Raw genomic sequence first — 22,800 nt, forward strand, 5'->3', positions numbered from 1 at the left:
TAAAACACATCTTTATATTAGCATTTATGAAATCTAGTGACAATATTTCATGAATAATATCCTTAGATTAACATTCTTAATAAATGGCAGTAAAATAAGCACACATCTGATTGAGAAGTCAGTGTTACAACCTGGCATTTACACATTGTGTGGCATTGGGGTTGTCTGACTTTTTGTGTGGCCATAAACGCAACACTGGCTAAGTGCCATGAGTGCGTGTGTTGGTGCAGGTGAGACAGAGCGAGCGGCTTCTGTTGAAACGACGGATGACAAAGTTGGTTTAAGCCTGGTTTGTATGGCAGAAAATTACCAGTTTTTATAGATAGAAGTTTTTTTTACTCATGTTTTTGGTGTGGTTACAAACAGTTTTGCCCAATAAAGTGATTGATGGAATTCCTGTCCGTAAAGTGTCTCGACAGACGATAATTGAACTGTGTTGACAAAGATTGTTTTATTCATCGGGGCCACTCTTGTTGTCACCTGTCACTCACAGAGTTGCAGTGCAAAATCATACAGAATAAATTGCAATGTGTTTATTTTGTTTAAAGTTCAGATGGGATTTTTGATTTTCCGCGTGGCATTAAAGCAGTGCGCAATTGCGCAGGCGCGCACCTTAGAGGGAACGTTGCTAACCACTATGGGTGCAATGATTCGTCCCAAAAAATCGAGAGTAAAATTTCACATCACGGTTATCGTCACCAAAATGATCACGGTTAAGGGTTTCCCCTTAACCCTTGTGTGGTAATAATTTCATGTCAAGTCATCATTAAATGGCCCTGATATGTCAAAAGGCATTAATAAATCATGTTCTTTTCGAATACCTTTATAACTGATAACGGTAGATCAGCCGGGATATGCTCATTTCAAAATTAGATTTACAGCCCCGAATTGTGTTATTGTTTTCATTTCGATGCCACGCCCTCCACCGTTTGACCAATTGGAAAGTCTGTGACTGTGTCACTTCCTGGTTGCCAATTACGCACCGCCCTCTTCGTCGAGCTACTGCCACTGGTAAAGTTACTAAACATGTCAGACCTTAGTAAATCTAAAAAGTGTCGTTACGATGCTCAACTTATTCATGACAAAGCCAGGAACAAAACGAGGATTTTTATATCTTGGATGCCTTTGAAAGACGGACACAATTGAAGGCGGAAAATACTTTTTCATCTGACGCCAAACTTGCTAATTTCCTCCTTGATAGGTAAGTCAGGCATTTACGTTTTCTTATTAGTTGTACAAAACCCAAAACCAGTGAAGTTGGCACGTTGTGTAAATCCTACATAAAAACAGAATACCATGAATTTCAAATCCTTGTCAGGTTATATTCAATTGAATAGACTGCAAAGACAAGATATTTAATGTTTGAACTGAGAAACAAATTTTTTTTTGCAAATAATCATTAACTTAGAATTTAATGGCAGCAACACATTGCAAAAAAAGTTGTCACAGGGGCATTTTTACCACTGTGTTACATGGCCTTTCCTTTTAACAACACTCAGTAAATGTTTGGGAACTGAGGAGACCAATTTTTGAAGCTTTTCATATGGAATTATTTCCCATTCTTGCTTGATGTGCAGCTTAAGTTGTTCAACAGTCCGGGGTCTCCCGTGTGGTATTTTAGGCTTCATATTGCGCCACACATTTTCAATGGGAGACAGGTCTGGACTACAGGCAGGCCAGTTTAGTACTCGCACTCTTTTACTATGAAGCCACGCTGTTGTAGCACATGGCTTGGCATTGTCTTGCTGAAATAAGCAGGGGCGTCCATGATAACGTTGCTTGGATGGCAGCATATGTTGCTCCAAAACCTGTATGTAGCTTTCAGCATTAATGGTGCCTTCACAGATGTGTAAGTTACCCATGTCTTGGGCACTAATACACCCCCATACCATCACAGATGCTGGCTTTTCAACTTTGCGCCTTTAACAATCGGGATGGTTCTTTTCTTTTTTCATCCGGAGGACACAACGTCCACAGTTTCCCAAAAAAAATTCCACTTTGCATCAATGCATCTTAGATGAGCTCGGGCCCAGCGAAGCCGGCGGTGTTTCTGGGTGTTGTTGATTAATGGCTTTGACTTTGCATAGTAGAGTTTTAACTTGCACTTACAGATGTAGCGACAAACTGTAGTTACTGACTGTGGTTTTCTGAAGTGTTCCTGAGCCCATGTGGTGATATCCTTTACACACTGATGTCTTTTTTTGATGCAGTACCGCCTGAGGGATCGAAGGTCCGTAATATCATCGCTTACGTGCAGTGATTTCTCCAGATTCTCTGAACCTTTTTGATGATATTACGGACTGTAGATAGTGAAATCCCTAAATTGCTTGCGTGAGCAGTAGATGGCCGTCACACATAAGAGATACGTGTAGACTGCAATATGACTCAAGTAAACAACACCACAATTGTATATGTTCCATTGAAAATATAAAATATTACACGCAGCGCTCATAAATCTATCAACATGTTTTAGTACGACTTTGGTAAGCTATGAAGCCGCACCGCTTGATGGATTGTACTGTGCTTCAACATACGAGTATTATTATGGTGTGTGTATAAGGTACGACCTATTATCTGGCGTTCTGTTTCGCAATATTAAGCAAAAGCAACTTTCTTACCTTCTGGTACCTGCCGATCTATATTTGGGATCTGCATAAGTCCTGAAAATTTGCGCGTGTCTGCCTTTGTAGTCCGTGGCAACCCCGTAGTTGATAAAACTCTTCCCTTTTAGACTTAGACTTAGACTTAGACAAACTTTAATGATCCACAAGGGAAATTGTTCAACACAGTAGCTCAATTACAATTATGGAAAGTGTAAGGATGGAAAGGACAATGCAGGTGTAAATAGACTAATATAGCGATATAAAATATAACATATATATGAATATATGCGAACATATACATAATATGTGTACAGTATATTATATATACAGATATATTATATTATGTCTATAACATATATGCAATATATAACAATTACCATGTACAATAGTATAGTATATGTGACAGCAGCAGCATAAAATAGAGAGTAGATCCAGCAGAAAATAGAAAATAGACATTAGAAACAAATAGAAGTAGCTGACATGTCAGGTAATAGGCAGTTATCATCTATTGCTGTATGGCGAGTGATTACAGGTAAAAGCCAGTAAATTAGAATATTTTGAAAAACTTGATTTATTTCAGTAATTGCATTCAAAAGGTGTAACTTGTACATTATATTTATTCATTGCACACAGACTGATGCATTCAAATGTTTATTTCATTTAATTTTGATGATTTGAAGTGGCAACAAATGAAAATCCAAAATTCCGTGTGTCACAAAATTAGAATATTACTTAAGGCTAATACAAAAAAGGGATTTTTAGAAATGTTGGCCAACTGAAAAGTATGAAAATGAAAAATATGAGCATGTACAATACTCAATACTTGGTTGGAGCTCCTTTTGCCTCAATTACTGCGTTAATGCGGCGTGGCATGGAGTCGATGAGTTTCTGGCACTGTTCAGGTGTTATGAGAGCCCAGGTTGCTCTGATAGTGGCCTTCAACTCTTCTGCGTTTTTGGGTCTGGCATTCTGCATCTTCCTTTTCACAATACCCCACAGATTTTCTATGGGGCTAAGGTCAGGGGAGTTGGCGGGCCAATTTAGAACAGAAATACCATGGTCCGTAAACCAGGCACGGGTAGATTTTGCACTGTGTGCAGGCGCCAAGTCCTGTTGGAACTTGAAATCTCCATCTCCATAGAGCAGGTCAGCAGCAGGAAGCATGAAGTGCTCTAAAACTTGCTGGTAGACGGCTGTGTTGACCCTGGATCTCAGGAAACAGAGTGGACCGACACCAGCAGATGACATGGCACCCCAAACCATCACTGATGGTGGAAACTTTACACTAGACTTCAGGCAACGTGGATCCAGTGCCTCTCCTGTCTTCCTCCAGACTCTGGGACCTCGATTTCCAAAGGAAATGCAAAATTTGCATGGTTGGGTGATGGTTTGGGGTGCCATGTCATCTGCTGGTGTCGGTCCACTCTGTTTCCTGAGATCCAGGGTCAACGCAGCCGTCTACCAGCAAGTTTTAGAGCACTTCATGCTTCCTGCTGCTGACCTGCTCTATGGAGATGGAGATTTCAAGTTCCAACAGGACTTGGCGCCTGCACACAGCGCAAAATCTACCTGTGCCTGGTTTACGGACCATGGTATTTCTGTTCTAAATTGGCCCGCCAACTCCCCTGACCTTAGCCCCATAGAAAATCTGTGGGGTATTGTGAAAAGGAAGATGCAGAATGCCAGACCCAAAAACGCAGAAGAGTTGAAGGCCACTATCAGAGCAACCTGGGCTCTCATAACACCTGAGCAGTGCCAGAAACTCATCGACTCCATGCCACGCCGCATTAACGCAGTAATTGAGGCAAAAGGAGCTCCAACCAAGTATTGAGTATTGTACATGCTCATATTTTTCATTTTCATACTTTTCAGTTGGCCAACATTTCTAAAAATCCCTTTTTTGTATTAGCCTTAAGTAATATTCTAATTTTGTGACACACGGAATTTTGGATTTTCATTTGTTGCCACTTCAAATCATCAAAATTAAATGAAATAAACATTTGAATGCATCAGTCTGTGTGCAATGAATACATATAATGTACAAGTTACACCTTTTGAATGCAATTACTGAAATAAATCAAGTTTTTCAAAATATTCTAATTTACTGGCTTTTACCTGTATACAGCTGGATGGAGTGCGGATGTATAATGTTTTCTCTATCTTCTTGTTATGGGACATTCATCCTCCGCTGTTGCCATTTCTAATATAAAGTAGTGTAAAGTTCTCACTTATATCTGTCAGTAAACTCGCCATGAAAGCGTTAAAACATACCGGTGTAGTGAGTTTACATTATTCGCCCAAGGAACTTTAGTTATTAGAGAGTTCCGGTTAGACGTTTTTTCACGGGACACCTTTCCGGTGTTATTGCACTAGTGATGAGGACATGCTGCTCCGTTGTTGATTTAAGTAAAGTCTGACTGTCATGAAAACAGGTAGCTCCATCTTTTGACACTTCTTCCACTCCCGTCCTTGCACGCTACACCGCTACAACAAAGATGACGGAGAAAAGACGCTGCCGAAGGTGAGCCACGTAAATAAGACCGCCCACAAAACGGCGCATCCTGAAGCGACTGTCAGAAAGCGACTTGAAGATGATCTGTCAAACATAATCTATGCAACATTTTGACCAAAGAACCACCATTACATGTTATGTAGACCACAAGGAAGTGTTTTACATTTAGACAAAAAATAATAATAATATGACTCCTTTAATGCGCCCTATAATCCAGTGCGCCTTTTGTATGAAAATAGACCTGACTAGACCTCATACTTGCCAACCCTCCCGGATTTTCCCGGAGACTTCCGAAATTCAGCGCCTCTCCCGAAAATCTCCCGAAATTTAGGCGGACCTGAGTGATGTGTCGACAGCCTGTTTTCACGTCCGCTTTCCCACAATATAAACAGCGTGCCTGCCCAATCACGTTATAACTGTAGAATGATCGAGGGCGAGTTTTTGGTTTCTTATGTGGGTTTATTGTTAGGCAGTTTCATTAACGTCCTCCCAGCGCGGTAACAACACACAACAACAGCAGTCATGTTTTCGTCTACCGTAAAGCAGTTTGTCTGCTGTAAACAGCAATGTTGTGACACTCTTAAACAGGACAATACTGCCATCTACTGTACATGCATATGTGACATTAACATCTACGGCTTTTAGAGAGTGCAGTGCACAACTGCGCACACAACAAGGAGACGAAGCAGAATGCATCATCAGAGAGGGTGTTCAGCATGGTTAGAAAAATAGTGACAGAGAATAGAACAAGGATGGACAATTCAACCCTTAACTCAACAATGAGTTGATGAGTGTTATGTGTGTGTATACGTGTAAATAAATGAACACTGAAATTCAAGTATTTATCTTTTTATATATATATATATATATATATATATATATATATATATATATATATATATATATATATATATATATATAGCTAGAATTCACTGAAAGTCAAGTATTTCTTATATATATATATATATATATATATATATATATATATGAAATACTTGACTTGGTGAATTCTAGCTGTAAATATACTCCTCCCCTCTTAACCACGCCCCCCCCAACCTCCCGAAATCGGAGGTCTCAAGGTTGGCAAGTATGCTATACCTGCTCATCGGCAGTCAAATCAAATCAAATCAAATCAACTTTATTTATAAAGCACATTTAAAATTTACCACAGGGGTAGCCAAAGTGCTGTACAATGAGCAGGTTAAAAGATAAAACGAGTACCGAGCAAACACAACACAACACAAACAGAACATGATAAAAAATAAATAATTAAAATAGAATTAATAAAAACATAAAAACATAAAAACAGGATCACAGCAGGTGTATTATGGGGCGCCATTGCAGGATGGATATCACTCAGTGTTAAAAGCCATGGAATAAAAGTATGTTTTTAAGAGAGATTTAAAAACAGGAAGAGAGGAGGCTTGTCTAACACTCAGGGGTAGGTCGTTCCAGAGCTTGGGAGCAGCAACGGCGAAAGCTCTGTCACCTCTAAGCTTCAGCCTTGTGTCAGGGACCGTCAACAGCAGCTGATCGGCTGATCTTAAGGATCGGGTGGGGCAGTAAGGCTGAAGGAGGTCGGAGAGATAGGTTGGCGCGAGGTTGTTTAGACATTTAAAAACAAATAAAAGGAGTTTAAAATGTATTCGGTAACGCACAGGGAGCCAGTGAAGGGACGCTAAAATAGGGGTGATGTGCTCACGTCTGCGGGTCTGTGTTAGCAGACGAGCAGCAGAGTTCTGCACGAGCTGCAGGCGGGCGAGGGAGGCCTGGCTAATGCCAACATACAGGGCATTACAGTAATCAAGACGAGTCGAGATAAAAGCGTGGATTAATTTCTCAAGATCATGTCTTGATAGAAGCGGTTTCACTTTCGCTATTTGCCGTAATTGATAAAAGCTTTTTTGAACGACGCTGCTGATTTGTTTTTCGAATTTAAAATCTGAGTCAAACTTTACCCCCAGGTTTGTGACAGAGTCGCTGAGATACGGGGTCAGAGTGCCGAGGTCAACGTTGGGGGAGGGAGAGCGACTTGGACCGAACAACATAACTTCTGTTTTATCTTCATTTAGGCTCAGGAAGTTAGCTGAAAGCCAGACTTTGATGTCGTGCAGGCAGTCAATAAGACTGCCTGCACGACAGCACTGCCTTATAGTCCGGCGCACCGGACTATAAGGCAGTGCGCCTTATAGTCCGGTGCGCCCTATGGTCCTTATTTTAGATTGCTGAAAAATAGTCTACTATGAGACTTGTATTATAAAAGAAGAGCATGAATGATTTGTGAAGCAAAACATCCGTCAATGTCATTGTGATGAATGTTAAAAACATAGGACGTATATTTCACACACTGGCGGTCGCAAGAAGAAGCCATCAGAGCAAAGACCCAACTTCTAGTAAACATAGCATCCTGCGACATGCCCGTCTTTGTGGGCGCCAAGCTGTGCTAACATTAATTTTCTGCTGAAGCAGCCACTGGCGAGCAAGGGCTAGTTTGCCCAGAGCTGAAATATCAATTATAGTCTCCTCACTGGAAGAGAGCGCAAAGCTTTAATCTTTGCGCAACCAATCAAAACCATTTCTGGACTGGATTGAAAGTATGCGGTGGGGGACTGAAGACGGGCCAAAAATAAAAGAGCAGCAGTTTCAAGGAGTTGATGTTACGTTAGGACTAAAACCAAGGAAGAACTTTGATAGATTCACTGGGCGGAAGGCAGAGACAACAACAACGGTTGCACTTACTATGTAAGTGACGAGACCAGGGATATTCAACTACCGTATTTTCCGCACTATAAGGCGCATCGGATTATAAGGCGCACCTTCAATGAATGGCATATTTCAAAACTTCGTTCATATATAAGGCGCACCGGATTATAAGGCGCACCTATGTCAACAAAACAGTCAGATAGGTCAGTCAAACTTTATTAATAGATAACAAACCAGCGTTCTGACAACTCCGTTCACTCCCAAAATGAATAAACAGCTGATTTACTCGTGTTACGTAAATCAAACGTGCAATCACAATATAGTAACACGTGAAATAGTGCAGAGCAATAACAAGATATCAATAACTCAACGTTGCTCAAACGTTAATGTCACACAACACAACACACTAAATAAAAATGTAAAGCTCACTTTATGAAGTTATAGCTCATTCACAAATCCCTCGAATTCTTCTCCTTCAGTGTCCGAATTAAACAGTTGAGCGAATACGGCATCCAACATGGAACTCCGTCTCGTCGAAGTCGTCATTAATGGAGTCAGTGTCGTTGCCGTTTATTAGTTCAGTGACAATTCCTGCCTTCCTGAAAGCTCGGACCACAGATGAGACTGAATCAGCCCAGGCATTTACGATCCACTGGCAGATAGTGGCGTATGTCGTCTGGCGCTGTCTCCCTGTCTTGGTGAACGTCACGTGTGTTCGCCTTCTGTCATCCACTGTTCCCACGCAGTTAGCAGTCTAGCTTCGAATGCCCTGTTGACACCAATATCTAGCGGCTGGAGGTCTTTTGTCAATCCACCCGGAATGACGGCGAGTATTGAATTAAGCGCGTAAGCGTGTCTCTTAATGTGATGTTATGAGCTAGCAAATATAACAACTACACTACCCAGCATGCAACGATAGTGACGAGCATGCGCGGTAGCCCTGAGAAGCGTTGTTGTATGCTGGCAGTTAGAATGTGGTTATGAGCACGCTGTGAGTAAACGTTGAGAACTCAGTTAACACGCCTCGTCTGCATTATTTATAATTAGACAGACAACACACTTAATAGGAGCCATTTTGGGGTCTTTACATAAACACACAAATGGAAATGAAACGTCACATATCCCAGCATGCACCGCGCGCTTCTTCTTCTTCTACGGGGAAAAAAGATGGCGGCTGTTTACCGTAGTTGCGAGACCGAAACTTTATGAAAATTAATATTAATATTAACCCATATATAAGGCGCACCGGATTATAAGGCGCACTGTCAGCTTTTGAGAAAATGTGTGGTTTTTAGGTGCGCCTTATAGTGCGGAAAATACGGTAAATCACTTGGGGGACCACATTTTCAGAAAGCTAAAGATCGTGGACGTGTCTCTTAACTATTAGTTTTATGTTGTATATTCCGGAGAAGCAGCGTCCTCTACAGAAGAAATTAGATTTTGGTCTTTATTTTGTCAGAGCTACAGGATTGCTCTGCTGTTTTTAAGGACTTTTTGCAAAAAAAACGAATCAGAGATTATCTCTATGGCACGAGTGTCAAACTCAAGGCCAGGGGGCCGGATCTGGCCCGCAACACATCATTGTATGTGATCCGCAAAAGCCTGGGAAAAATGTGTGTTAATAAAAAACTTCATTTTTTTTACTTAATGCAAATAATTATTTTGAGTTTGACAGGAAAAAATGCTAATTTTTTAAACGTTATTATCTAATCATGCCAAAATATTACATTCTAATATAGTGTATTACAAAAATATGTTAGTAAAGAAAAAAATAAACAGTTTGAATATTTGCTTGTCACCTTTTTTTTGATTGATTGAGACTTTTATTAGTCGATTGCACAGTACAGTACATATTCCGTACAATTGACCACTAAATGGTAACACCCGAATAAGTTTTTCAACTTGTTTAAGTCGGGGTCCACTTAAATCAATTCATGGTACAAATATATACTATCATCATAATACAGTCATCACACAATTTAATCATCAGAGTATATACATTATTTACATTATTTACAATCCGGGGTGTGGGATGTGGAGGGGGGAGGGGGTTAGGTCAGTGACGTGCGGTGAGGTTGATGGCTGGTGAGGCACTGACTTCATCACAGTCAGATTTACAAACATATGAACCCTAAAGAGTATCTTATTCACCATTTGATTGGCAGCAGTTAACGGGTTATGTTTAAAAGCTCATACCAGCATTCTTCCCTGCTTGGCACTCAGCATCAAGGGTTGGAATTGGGGGTTAAATCACCAAAAATTATTCCCGGGCGCGGCGCCGCTGCTGCCCACTGCTCCCCTCACCTCCCAGGGGGTGATCAAGGGATGGGTCGAATGCAGAGGACAAATTTCACCACACCTAGTGTGTGTGTGACAATCATTGGTACTTTAACTTAGCTTTAACTTTACACATACAAACTGTAGCACACGAAAAAGTACATTTAATTCAAAAAACGTTATCATGGTCTTACCTTTACTTATAAGTGCGGGAACAGTGGTGTTCGTGTTGGAGGAGTTGTGAATGAATGAAATATGAAATCCGTGCTGCAGTCTGCAGGTGTACCTAATGTTGTGTCCCTGCAGTCGTTCACGGCTCCTCCGGCGCGAGCAATGTTGTTTTTGCACTTTTTGGCTTCTTGTTAAGTGACTTTTTTTGGGTGGATTCGGTCTTGCACGTGGAGGGTTTGGGTGTGGGCTTTGGTTGGTGTGGCGCTCCCGTCGGGGGGTGCATTCTGCGGCGGGGGTGCATTAACCGGCACCAGGAGGCGGGATTACTGCGAGCCTCACACAGTGTGTCTTCGCAGCAGTTTTATGATTGCTCAGCACAAGAAATACTTTACACACATACAGTTTTTGACAAAATACACTGTACATTATATACCTCAGCTAACTAAACTATGGAAATGTATAATATAGTTCATATAGCAATACGGTCTCACTGCACAGCAGGCCAGCAGTTAGCCGAGTCCGCAATCCATGTTGAGGCACAACGCAGGCCGCACCGTCTCTTCTCAGTATTTGAACGGCAAATGTGAAAATTCAGCGATTTTGAATAAAAATAATCTAAAACTGGTGAAGATAAATGGAAAATCACTTTATAGTATAATCACTGAATACATATAACAATTTAATTAATTTTTTTTCTTTTTACATTTTTTTTCTTTCCATGATGGCAGGTGAGGCCCTGCCTCACCTGCCTCCAGTGACCGCACGTCACTGGGTTAGGTGTGGTTGATATCAGCACTTCAGTCATCAACAATTGCATCATCAGAGAAATTGACATTGAAACAGTGTAGGTCTGACTTGGTAGGATATGTACAGCAAGCAGTGGACATAGAGAGATCAGAAAGCATAAGAACAAGTATATACATTTGATTATTTACATTTGATTATTTACAATCCGGGGAGGTGGGATGTGGAAGGGGGAGGGTGTTAGTTTAGGGTTGCAGTTGCCTGGAGGTGTTCTTTTAGTGCGGTTTTGATGTATTCATTATTATGTACATGAAAAAAATCTAATAATAAGCATAGGAAATGGTGTAATAATATGAGGTGATTACTGGTACACATATACAGTATATCAATGCTGTCAAATTACGTATTTTTTTAAAATCAGATACATTTGAATTTTGATTAATCACAGGTTATTGCCCGCATGCATGATTTTAATTAATTTAAAAAAAAAAACGGCCCTATAAATGCAGCCATTACTGCGATGTGGCCCTCAATGAAAAGGAGTTTGACACCCCTGCTCTATGGCTACGCTCACACTGCAAGGTAGGATGTCCAATTCAGATTTTTTTTGTCAAATCCGACCTTTTCATGTTGTGATAATGCGATGTCTGACCTGCACCCAGACATGACGTCACACGTGCTGCAGTGTTTACGGCTCCAATTCTAGGAGGTCTCAGTGCTAGCGCATTTCTGGAAATTTTAAGTATTTTGTGGAGTCAAAGTCAACATTTGATTGCATTTAAAGTCAGCACTTGATTGCAATCAAAGTCGCACCTCCTGTTTATCTCAAAAATCCTATATACATTTTTTTTTGCACAGCAGCTAAATGAATACTTAGAGTCTCACAATCTTTGTGAACCCTTTCAGTCGGAGTTCAGGGCAAATCACTTTTAGACGTTCTGTCATGTCTTGTTTAAGTTATGTTCTGTTTGGTTTTTGGACTCTTTTTAGTTCCTGTTTTCACTCTCTTGTTTGGTCACCATAGCAACCCATTTAGTTTCTCCTGTTGCACATTTGGATTCATGCACCTGTTGCCAATGATGTCACTATTATTTAAGCCTGTCACTTTCTGTTGGTCGTCCTGGCAACATTACCCTTGCTACCGCTACTACTCATGCTACCCTTGTTATCCCTGTTATTCCTATGATCACGTTTCCATGCCATTGTTCCATGCTTGTTCCAAGTAAGTTTTGTTTATTCATGTCACGTTTAGCAGTTCTTTTGTTTCATGTCCTTAGTCTTCGTTAAGTGTAAGTTTTTGTTCATCAATCAATCAATCAATCAATGTTTATTTATATAGCCCTAAATCACAAGTGTCTCAAAGGGCTGCACAAGCCACAACGACATCCTCGGTACAAAGCCCACATAGCCAAGTTTTATCTCCGCCTTGTGCGCGCTGTTTGTTCACTCTTTTTTATAGTCAGAATAAATATGTATTTACCTTCACGCCATGTCCACTCCAACTTCCCTTGCATCTCGGGAAAACAAACCCCCCCATAGTCCATGTCATGACACGTTCTGTGTATCCCATAATAACATGACTTCGAAGTATGTTAGGGTAACGTGCGGAGTTCCACGGGGTTCGGGGCTTGGCCTGGTTCTCTTAGCAAGGCGACATCATACACCAAATACAGTGTTAGTTGTCACTGTTATGCTAATGACCCCCAACTCTACATGCCCCTGAAGCTGACCAGTTATCTAGAGGTGTGTCTTAATATTAAACAATGGATGTCCGGTAACTTCCTTTCTCTTAACGCAAAGAAAACAGAAAAGTTGATTATCGGTCCTGCTAGACTCTGGCACCTGTTTAAGGATACCACATTGAAATTCGACAACAAAACAATTACACAAAGCGACTGTAAAGAATCTCTGTATTTTCTTTTACCCAACTCTCTTGATTGAGTCAAACATTAAGAGTGTTACTAAAACGGCTTTCTTTAGTCACCGTAATATCGCTCAAATTTGTCACATTTTGTACACCACAGACGTCGAGATCATTATTCATGCGTTCGTTACAACTCGTCTCGATTACTGTAACGTATTATTATTATCAGGTGTCTAGCATTAAAAGATTACAGTTGGTACAAAATGTGGCTGCTAGACTTTTGACAAGAACAAGAAAGTTTGATCATATTACTCCTGTACTGGCTCACCTGCACTGGCTTCCTGTGCACTTAAGATGCGACTTTAAGGTTTTACTACTTACGTATAAAGTATTAAACGGTTTAGCACCATCTTATCGTGTTGGTTGTACTGTACCCTACGTTCCGTCCGGAAATCTATGTTCAAAGAACGCCAGCTTATTAGTGATTCCCAGAGCCCAAAAAAAGTCTGCAGGCTTTAGAGCGTTGTTTTTATTCGGGCTCCAGTGCTCTGGAATGCCCTACCGGTAACAGTTAGAGATGCCACCTCGGTAGAAGTATTTAGGTTGCACCTTAAACTCTAGCTTTTAAATACTCTGTTTTAGACTCGTTGACCTGCCACTTCTCTTTGTTTTTGCCCCCCTCTTCTGCATGAGGAGGTTCCCAGAAGGCCACGGATAATCCCTGGAGAGATACCAGTCTGGAGAAGGTGCGAGCTGTTCTAAGTCATGAACCAGTGTGGACCACTCCTCTATGACCTGGATGGAGACCTCATACAACCCTCTGCTTTCCCCCAATGAATTTGACTTTTACATCCATCCATCCATTTTCTACCGCTTGTCCCTTTTGGTGTCGCGGGGGGGACATTATCATGAAAAATTTGCAATAACTGTACCTACATGGCATCCATTGCAGCTGGTCACCCAGGATATAGGTTCAGACCGGTGATGCCATTGTGGTTTGTGCAGCACCTGTGACTAAGGGCTATACAGATAACCTTTGATTGATTTTCTGAACAGAATCATTGAGCATTTAACAGTGGTTCCTAAACTTTTTTTTTTACCAAGTACCACGTCAGAAAAACCTTAGCTCTCCAAGTACAACCGCAATGACCAACATTAAAGTACAGTAGCGTAGTAAACCCAAGTATTCATAAAAACACGGTAGAGGTTTTATTTACCAAGAATATTTAATATTTTTGGCCACTGTAACATAACACACAGTTTGAACAGTAATGCTGTGTTTGAATATAGGAAAATAAATGATTATATCAATATTTTTTATTATCGCAAAAACATTTTTTTCAATGTATGATCCTGTAACTACTTGGTATCGGATTGATATCCAAATTTGTAATATCACTCAAAACTTATGTGAAGTATCCAAACAACAGACAAATAAGGGCTTATTACATTTTAACAGAAGTGTAGATGGAACATGTTTAAAACAGAAAGTAAGTAGATATTAACAGTAAATGAACAAGTAGATTAATAATCAATTATCTACTGGTTGTCCCTCTTAAATTCGACAAAATAATAGAATGTTACTGCATTCTTCAGCAGCCAAATCAGGAGCTTTTGTAACACGTTTGCTTGCTTAATACTAAAAGAGAATTGTCTAGTGCGTTCACTATGTTATTTAATGACAAAATTGTTTTTTGATTGCTAAAAGAAGCTCATGTTTAATGTGCATAAGATTTTATGTTTAAACTAGAAAAATCCTGCGGAAGTTTTGATGAGCCTCCTATCTGTGCCCTGGACCTCTAGCCGGGGGTCGCCGGAAGCCGCCGTACTTTGAAGATGGTGCCGAGTGTCCGAATTTGAGAGATTTAGGTGTAACTGTACAAAAAGAGCTACAGAGCTAGCCTAAAACGTTAACATGCACACATTAAAAAGCTAACACTTAGCATGTGTGCAAATGTTAGCATGATAACAGTTAGCGTGTTTCATATACCAAGTTATACATAACTCAAAGGTGTATGGCTGCGAAAATAGAGAAAAAAGTGTACAATTAGATGAAAAACTTAACATACTTAAGTTAGATTGCCAGCATGCAATCGTTTGCATGCTAACAGTTAACAAATGTCACATACCAAGTTATATGACACTGGTGTAAACGGTTGCAAAATTAGCTCAAAAAGTTAGCATGCTAATGTTAGCATGTTAGCATACTAACAGTTAGTTTGTGTCACATACCAAGTTATATGACTCTTTAACGGTTGCGTACCTATTCAATGGGCCCATAGCGATTAGTTTTCGGAATAGCGTCGTCATGGTAACACGAAATGTTCCCAACTTAAAGTACCCCCATCGGCGCAAACGAGACTTTTCCGACGGTATGACATATGTGGGGGTTTGTCTCGTATTAAGCGTAAGAGAAAGGTGCGGAACTATAATAATAATAAAGTTAGAAGTATGAGCAATAATAATATGGGCTGCAGCAGGCCCATAATAAAGCCAATAATGATTTTTTTTTTTTGTGGTTCCCCTTATTGTGAAAAGTATCATAAAGTATCAAAATACATTTTGGTACCGGTACCAAAAGGACAACCCTGTACTTGAGTGTAAAATTATTTTATGCAAACACAACATCATTTACGATTAGGGATGTCCGATAATATCGGACTGCCGATATTATCGGCCGATAAATGCTTTAAAATGTAATATCGGAAATGATCGGCATCGGTTTCAAAATTATCGGTACCGGTTTCAAAAAGTAAAATGTATGACTTTTTATAACGCCGCTGTGTACACGGACGTAGGAAAAAGTACAGAGCGCCAATAAACCTTAAAGGCACTGCCTTTACGTGCCGGCCTAATCACATAATATCTACGGCTTTTCACACACGAGTGAATGCAAGGCATACTTGGTCAACAGCCATACAGGTCACACTGAGGGTGGCCTTATAAACAACTTTACTATTGTTACAAATATGCGCCACACTGTGTCCCCAAATTCCAAGCTGCTGTTTTGAGGCATGTTAAAAAAAAAATAATGCACTTTGTGACTTCAATAATAAATATGGCAGTGCCATGTTGGCATTTTTTTCCATAACTTGAGTTGATTTATTTTGGAAAACCTTGTCACATGGTTTAATGCATCCAGCGAGGCATCACAACAAAATTAGGCATAATTAAAGCTGCAAGCAGCGTTGGACGGGCCCGCGTATTTGGCAGGTGCTAGTCCTAAGTGTCCCAATACTTTTGTGTACTTTTAGTCTGAAGTGTCCCAAGACTTTTGTCTAGTGTACCTACCTTGTCTGCATTGTGTGGGCACGCTGGTGCATCCTGCTTTTGAGCAGCCATCTTAAAAAAACAGCACCGCAGGAGCATCAGTGCAGCGGGTCTTTGAAGGGTCATAAAATCAAAACCGGAGCAGGTATCACAACTCTTTCACCAACTTTTAATCAGAAGGGTTCAATCTCTCTCCTGTGTTAGTTTGAAGCCGAAACAACAAACGCGCTCAGAGGAGATAATGTTTGAAGAAAGGTGACGGGTTTTTACAAAAATGTTGTGTTGAAGGGGGAATAGCAAACTTCCTGTTGATTTTTGCTGGGGGTAGTCAATTTATGAAATGTAGGTCTAAGTGAGACCTACGGAGAGTTTTTTGTTTCATGTCTCTCCGACCTTCCCAGTGGGAGTTACAGGCAGTTTTGTAATTTTTTTCTTCCAAGGAGCAGTTTTTTATCAGTTTTATTCAAAAATTGCTGTAGAGCACAATGTTTAGATTAGGGTTTAGGTTTTTTCATTAGATCACAGTTTTAGCCAGTCATGATGTGTGTGTTCAGTTTGGTGAGTTTTGAAGCATGTTAAGGGGGTCAAATTACAGCTCAAAGAGGCAAAAGTGACTGTTTTTAGTACTTTTTTGTCTTGAAGGGGGAATTGCCAACTTCCTGTTGATTTTAGCCCGAGAATGTACCATTATGAAAGTTAGGTCTGAGTCATACCTACATAGAGAATTTTGTTTCATGTCTTTCCGACCTTCCTAGTGGGAGTTACAGGCAGTCTAGTTTTTTTTTTTCCTAGGGGGCGCTAGAGCGCAATTTTGATTTTTGCATTTTTTTTTTTTTATTAAAAGACAATTTTCGCAGGTCCTGATGTGTGGGTCAAATATGGTGAGTTTTGAAGCATGTTAAGTGGGTCAAATTAGTGCTCGAAGAGGCGGCGGAAGAATAAAGAAAAAAGAAGAATAATAAAACCTTACAAATACAATAGGTCCTTATGTCCCATTGCATAAGGACTCCCTTCGGGAGTCCTTTTGCAATGGGCCATTGCGGGCCCTAATAATGTGTTCATTCCACGACTGTATATATTGGTATCGGTTGATATCGGAGTTGGACAATATTGGAATATCGGATATCTGCAAAAAAGCCATTATCGGAAATCTCTATTTACGATGCAACATATAAACACAACATTTTGCCAGCAATATTCATTATTCTGCAATAAAACACAACATGGGACCCAAAAAGTCAAACTGGATATGAAGTAGAGTTTCCATGGCATTCCTTAAGATCAAGCCTGGGCTTTTTGAAAAGAATTAGAATTAATTTCACACAAAATGCAAAAGTGTAAAGACACACACACACACACACACACACACACACATGCGCCACGCTCGTGCCTACACATCGGTATTTTACGCTATAAAACGTCCGCCCAATTGCTCAGCCTTCTTCACACGGCTACCAGCGGAGCAACGTGCTTCTTAGGCTGGCATGTGAAGACTGTAATTTTCCGCCACACTTGCCCTGCTGCTCTGGCTGGCTCCTCGCTCGGCGTCGGGGCGGCGGAGATAGCGAGCGCGAGAACAAGGTGCGGGCCTCGCCAGCTCTCCTGGTTCTCCCGTGACTATTAATGCAGCGGCGGCCCGGCGTGGCCGACGGGTTAAAAGCGCCGATCGGCGCGCGTTATAAATAAGATTGTTCGGGGCCGCTTTTGAAATACAGAGGGAGTGTGGCGACACACACTTCCAACAACATGCCGCACAGATTGGAGGACTGAACACCAACTGTGTTTTACTGCCTTTTGCTACCTTCCATCATAGCGGGTGTTGTTGGCATGCACTTGCTTCAATGTGTTTATGTGACTTTAAAAATACAACATTGCATTATTCTTAACATTTTTGACTTTGGGGTCCAACTTTTCCTCTACAGAGGGGCCCACTCAAATATTATCACTGACTCTACCTGCTCAGTGGCCTTGTGGTTAGAATGTCCGCCCTGAGATCAGTAGGTCGTGAGTTCAAACCCTGGTCGAGTCATACCAAAGACTATAAAAATGGGACCCATTACCTCCCTGCTTGGCACTCAGCATCAGGAGTTGGAATTGGGGGTTAAATCACCAAAAAAAGATTCCTGGGCGTGGCCACTGCTGCTGCTCACTGCTCCTCTCACCTCCCAGGGGGTGGACGAGGGGATGGATCAGAGGACAAATTTCAGTTGTGGTAGATTGCACAGTACAGTACATATTTCGTACAATTGACCACTAAATGGTAACACCCGAATACGTTTTTCAGCTTGTTTAAGTCAGGGGTCCGTGTTAATCAATTCATGTTTTTGTCAACAAAAACATGACGTCAGCTCAGGCCTGCATCAACCGCAGCCACTCATCAAGGCAGTATTATTCTTAGAAATCCTGATTACATTTGGGACATAAAGTTGGTTTCCAGAATGTTTATCCATGGAGGAGGGCTGCTCTGTGCGGTTAATGCATCCTAAAATGTGCATCAAACCAGAATAGAAAGAGTCGGAACAAGTTACAATTAAAGCAGTGCCATTTAAAAGCTATTAGTGTTCCTGGTGACTAATTAAATGTGCTTAAGGGAAGTTCATTAGCACTAAGTGTGGAACAAAAACAAACGTAAAAAGACTGTTTCCAAATGCACATTGGGGTCTGCACTTGTGAAAGGGGAGCTGTTATGCAAAACCTACTTTTCTTAGATATTGGGCCCTGCTTTTGTGTATTTGGGATCGGCATTAGTCCAGAAATGGCTCCCGAGGCCAGTTGAAACCTTGACAAACATTTGTGTAGCACATACTTACTCCGAACGAGTTCTTTGGAATGTGCCCAATTAGTGATGTTTTTCCCAGTTGTGACGTCAAGAGATATCTCCATATATGGTAGGTATTTCCTCGGGGTGTGAAAATTAACCGGTACAAACCGATTAACCAATTTTAACTTTAGACAGTGTTGGCGTTAACAACGTTTTTGTGTCTTTTTACGCATTGAAATCAGAAAGGACGCAAACAATTTTTTTTACCGATTACCGCGTCGAATGTAGCTGAGATAGGCTCCAGCCATACTTGCCAACCCTCCCGAATTTTCCGGGAGACTCCCGAATTTCAGTGCCTCTCCCGAAAACCTCCCGGGACAACCATTCTCCCGAATTTCTCCCTATTTCCAGCCGGACTTAAGGCACGCCCCCTCCAGGTCCGTGCGGACCTGAGTGAGGACAGCCTGTCGTCACGTCCGCTTGGCCAACCAAAAAGTAACCACAGAACACTATACCGTATAGTGTTCTGTGGTTACTTTTTGGTTGGCCAACAGTTTACGTTGTATTGCGCACCCTGACGGCAAGTATGGGAGTCGGTTCTGAAGTATGAAGTAAAGAGACGTAACTTCGTCACCTCGCCTGGTTATTGACTCCAACCCAGAATATTACACTGCCCATACCTAAGCCATACTTGCCAACCCTCCCGAATTTTCCGTGAGTCTCCCGAAATTCAGCGCCTCTCTAACTAAATCATCCAGCAATACATTGTATTATTATGTTTATCTTACCTAAAAATAAATATATTTATTAATTAAAAAAAACAAAACTAAATACATTTTTACTATATTTTGCTAAAAACATCAAAATTAATTGTATTTTTATTTGTATTTTTTCCTGACTCCTTATTACATCCAGCCATATAATTATACATTAAAATAAACATATTTGACATAATCGATTTTAACGGAAGACACGTAAGCGGTGTGAGCGGAAGCAGAAGCGGGGATGCCGAGCGGGGCTAACAACAAAGCGAAAGGCTAATCCTCAAAGAAGCGCGAGTCCGGGTGAGAAGTCAGTTAAAATAGAACTAGCCAGCGCCAGGCTGGATAATACCTGCACACATAGCAACTATTTTACAACAATACACAACTCACGAAATGTTTTTTCTGTGATGGCTTTATCAGAAGTAGACATGCACTCTACTGAGGTGGCAAGTTATGATGCGTTCAGTTTATCACAACATCAAGCAAACAATCGGAAAATTCCCGTCATATCAATTCCTAGATATGGTCGAAATTATTTAAAGTGCACTACACATAATAAACGCAACATTATTAATATTGCTACTACGGATAATTTCAACAAAAACTCCTCAAAACAACCCACTACCTATAATATGGGCTTCTTAAACATAAGATCATTATCTTCCAAAACGTTATTAGTTAATGAGGTCATTAGAGACAATAATCTTGACGTCATTGGTCTCGCCGAGACCTGGCTCAAACCAGATGATTTTTTTGCGCTGGGTGAGGCGTCTCCTCCTGGCTATGCGGGAACGCATATTGCCCGTCCCATTAAAAGGGGCGGGGGAGTCGCACTCATATACAACAAAAACTTTAACCTTACCCCGAACCTAAATAATAAATATAACTCGTTTGAGGTGCTTACTATGAGGTTTGTCACACCGCTGCCTCTCCACCTGGCTGTTATCTACCGCCCCCCAGGACCCAATTCGGACTTCATCAGTGAATTTTCAGAGTTCGTTGCTGATTTAGTGACGCACGCCGACAATATAATCATAATGGGGGACTTTAATATCCATATGAATACCCCATCGGACCCTCAGTGCATGGCGCTCCAGACTATAATTGATAGCTGTGGTCTTACACAAATAATAAATGAACCTACGCATCGCAACGGTAATACGATAGATCTAGTGCTTGTCAGGGGTGTCACCACCTCCAAAGTTACGATACTCCCGTATACTAAAGTAATGTCCGATCATTACCTTATAAAATTTGAAGTTCTGACTCATTGTCAACAAACTAATAATAATAATTACTATAGCAGCCGCAACATTAATGCTGCCACAACGATGACTCTTGCTGGCCTACTGCCTTCGGTAATGGCACCATTCCCAAATTATGTCGGCTGTATTGATAACCTCACTAACAACTTTAACGACGCCCTGCGCGACACCATTGATAGTATAGCACCGCTAAAACAAAAAAGAGCCCCTAAAAGGCGCACCCCATGGTTTACAGAAGAAACTAGAGCCCATAAATTATCATGTAGAAAGCTGGAACGCAAATGGCGTGCTACTAAACTTGAGGTTTTCCATCAAGCATGGAGTGATAGTTTAATAACTTATAAACACATGCTTACCTTAGCTAAAGCTAAATATTACTCAAATCTCATCCACCTCAACAAAAATTATCCTAAATTTTTGTTTAGTACAGTAGCATCGCTAACCCAACAATATACTCCTCCCAGTAGCTCCACCCACTCAGCAGATGATTTTATGAATTTCTTTAATAAGAAAATTGAACTCATTAGAAAGGAGATTAAAGACAATGCATCGCAGCTACAACTGGGTTCTATTAACACAGATACAACTGTATCTACAACGGATACCGCCCTCCAAAATAGTTTCTCTCTCTTTGATGAAATAACATTAGAGGAATTGTTAAGATGTGTTAAGGGGACAAAACAAACAACATGTTTACTTGACCCATTTCCTGGGAAACTTATCAAGGAACTTTTTGTATTATTAGGTCCATCAGTGCTAAATATTATAAACGTATCACTTTCCTCTGGCACTGTTCCACTAGCATTCAAAAAAGCGGTTATTCATCCTCTGCTCAAAAGACCTAACCTTGATCCTGACCTCATGGTAAACTACCGGCCGGTGTCCCACCTTCCCTTTATCTCGAAAATCCTCTAAAAAATCGTCGCACAGCAGCTAAATCAACACTTAGTGTCTAACAATCTCTGTGAACCTTTTAAATCCGGTTTCAGGGCCAATCACTCTACGGAGACAGCCCTCGCAAAAATGACTAATGATCTACTGCTAACGATGGATTCTGATGCGTCATCTATGTTGCTGCTTCTTGATCTTAGCGCTGCTTTCGAAACCGTCGATCATAATATTTTATTAGAGCGTATCAAAACACGTATTGGTATGTCAGACTTAGCCTTGTCGTGGTTTAACTTTTATCTTACTGACAGGATGCAGTGCGTCTCCCATAACAATGTGACCTCGGACTATGTTAAGGTAACGTGCGGAGTCCCCCAGGGTTCGGTTCTTGGCCCTGCATTCTTTAGTATTTACATGCTGCCGCTAGGCGACATCATACGCAAATACGGTGTTAGTTTTCATTGTTATGCTGATGACACCCAACTCTACATGCCCCTAAAGCTGACCAACACGCCGGATTGTAGTCAGCTGGAGGCGTGTCTTAATGAAATTAAACAATGGATGTCCGCTAACTTCTTGCAACTCAACACTAAGAAAACGGTAATGCTGATTATCGGTCCTGCTAAACACCGACATTTATTTGATAATACCACCTTAACATTTGACAACCAAACAATTACACAAAGCGACTCAGTAAATAATCTGGGTATTATCTTCGACCCAACTCTCTCGTTTGAGTCACACATTAAGAGTGTTACTAAAACGGCCTTCTTTCATCTCCGTAATATCGCTAAAATTCGTTCTATTTTATCCACTAGCGACGCTGAGATCATTATTCATGCGTTCGTTACGTCTCGTCTCGATTACTGTAACGTATTATTTTCAGGTCTCCCTATGTCTAGCATTAAAAGATTACCCTTGGTACAAAATGCGGCTGCTAGACTTTTGACAAGAACAAGAAAGTTTGATCATATTACG

The sequence above is a fragment of the Nerophis lumbriciformis genome, linkage group LG06, assembly GCF_033978685.3.
Source record: "Nerophis lumbriciformis linkage group LG06, RoL_Nlum_v2.1, whole genome shotgun sequence".
Taxonomy (NCBI): Eukaryota; Metazoa; Chordata; class Actinopteri; order Syngnathiformes; family Syngnathidae; genus Nerophis; species Nerophis lumbriciformis.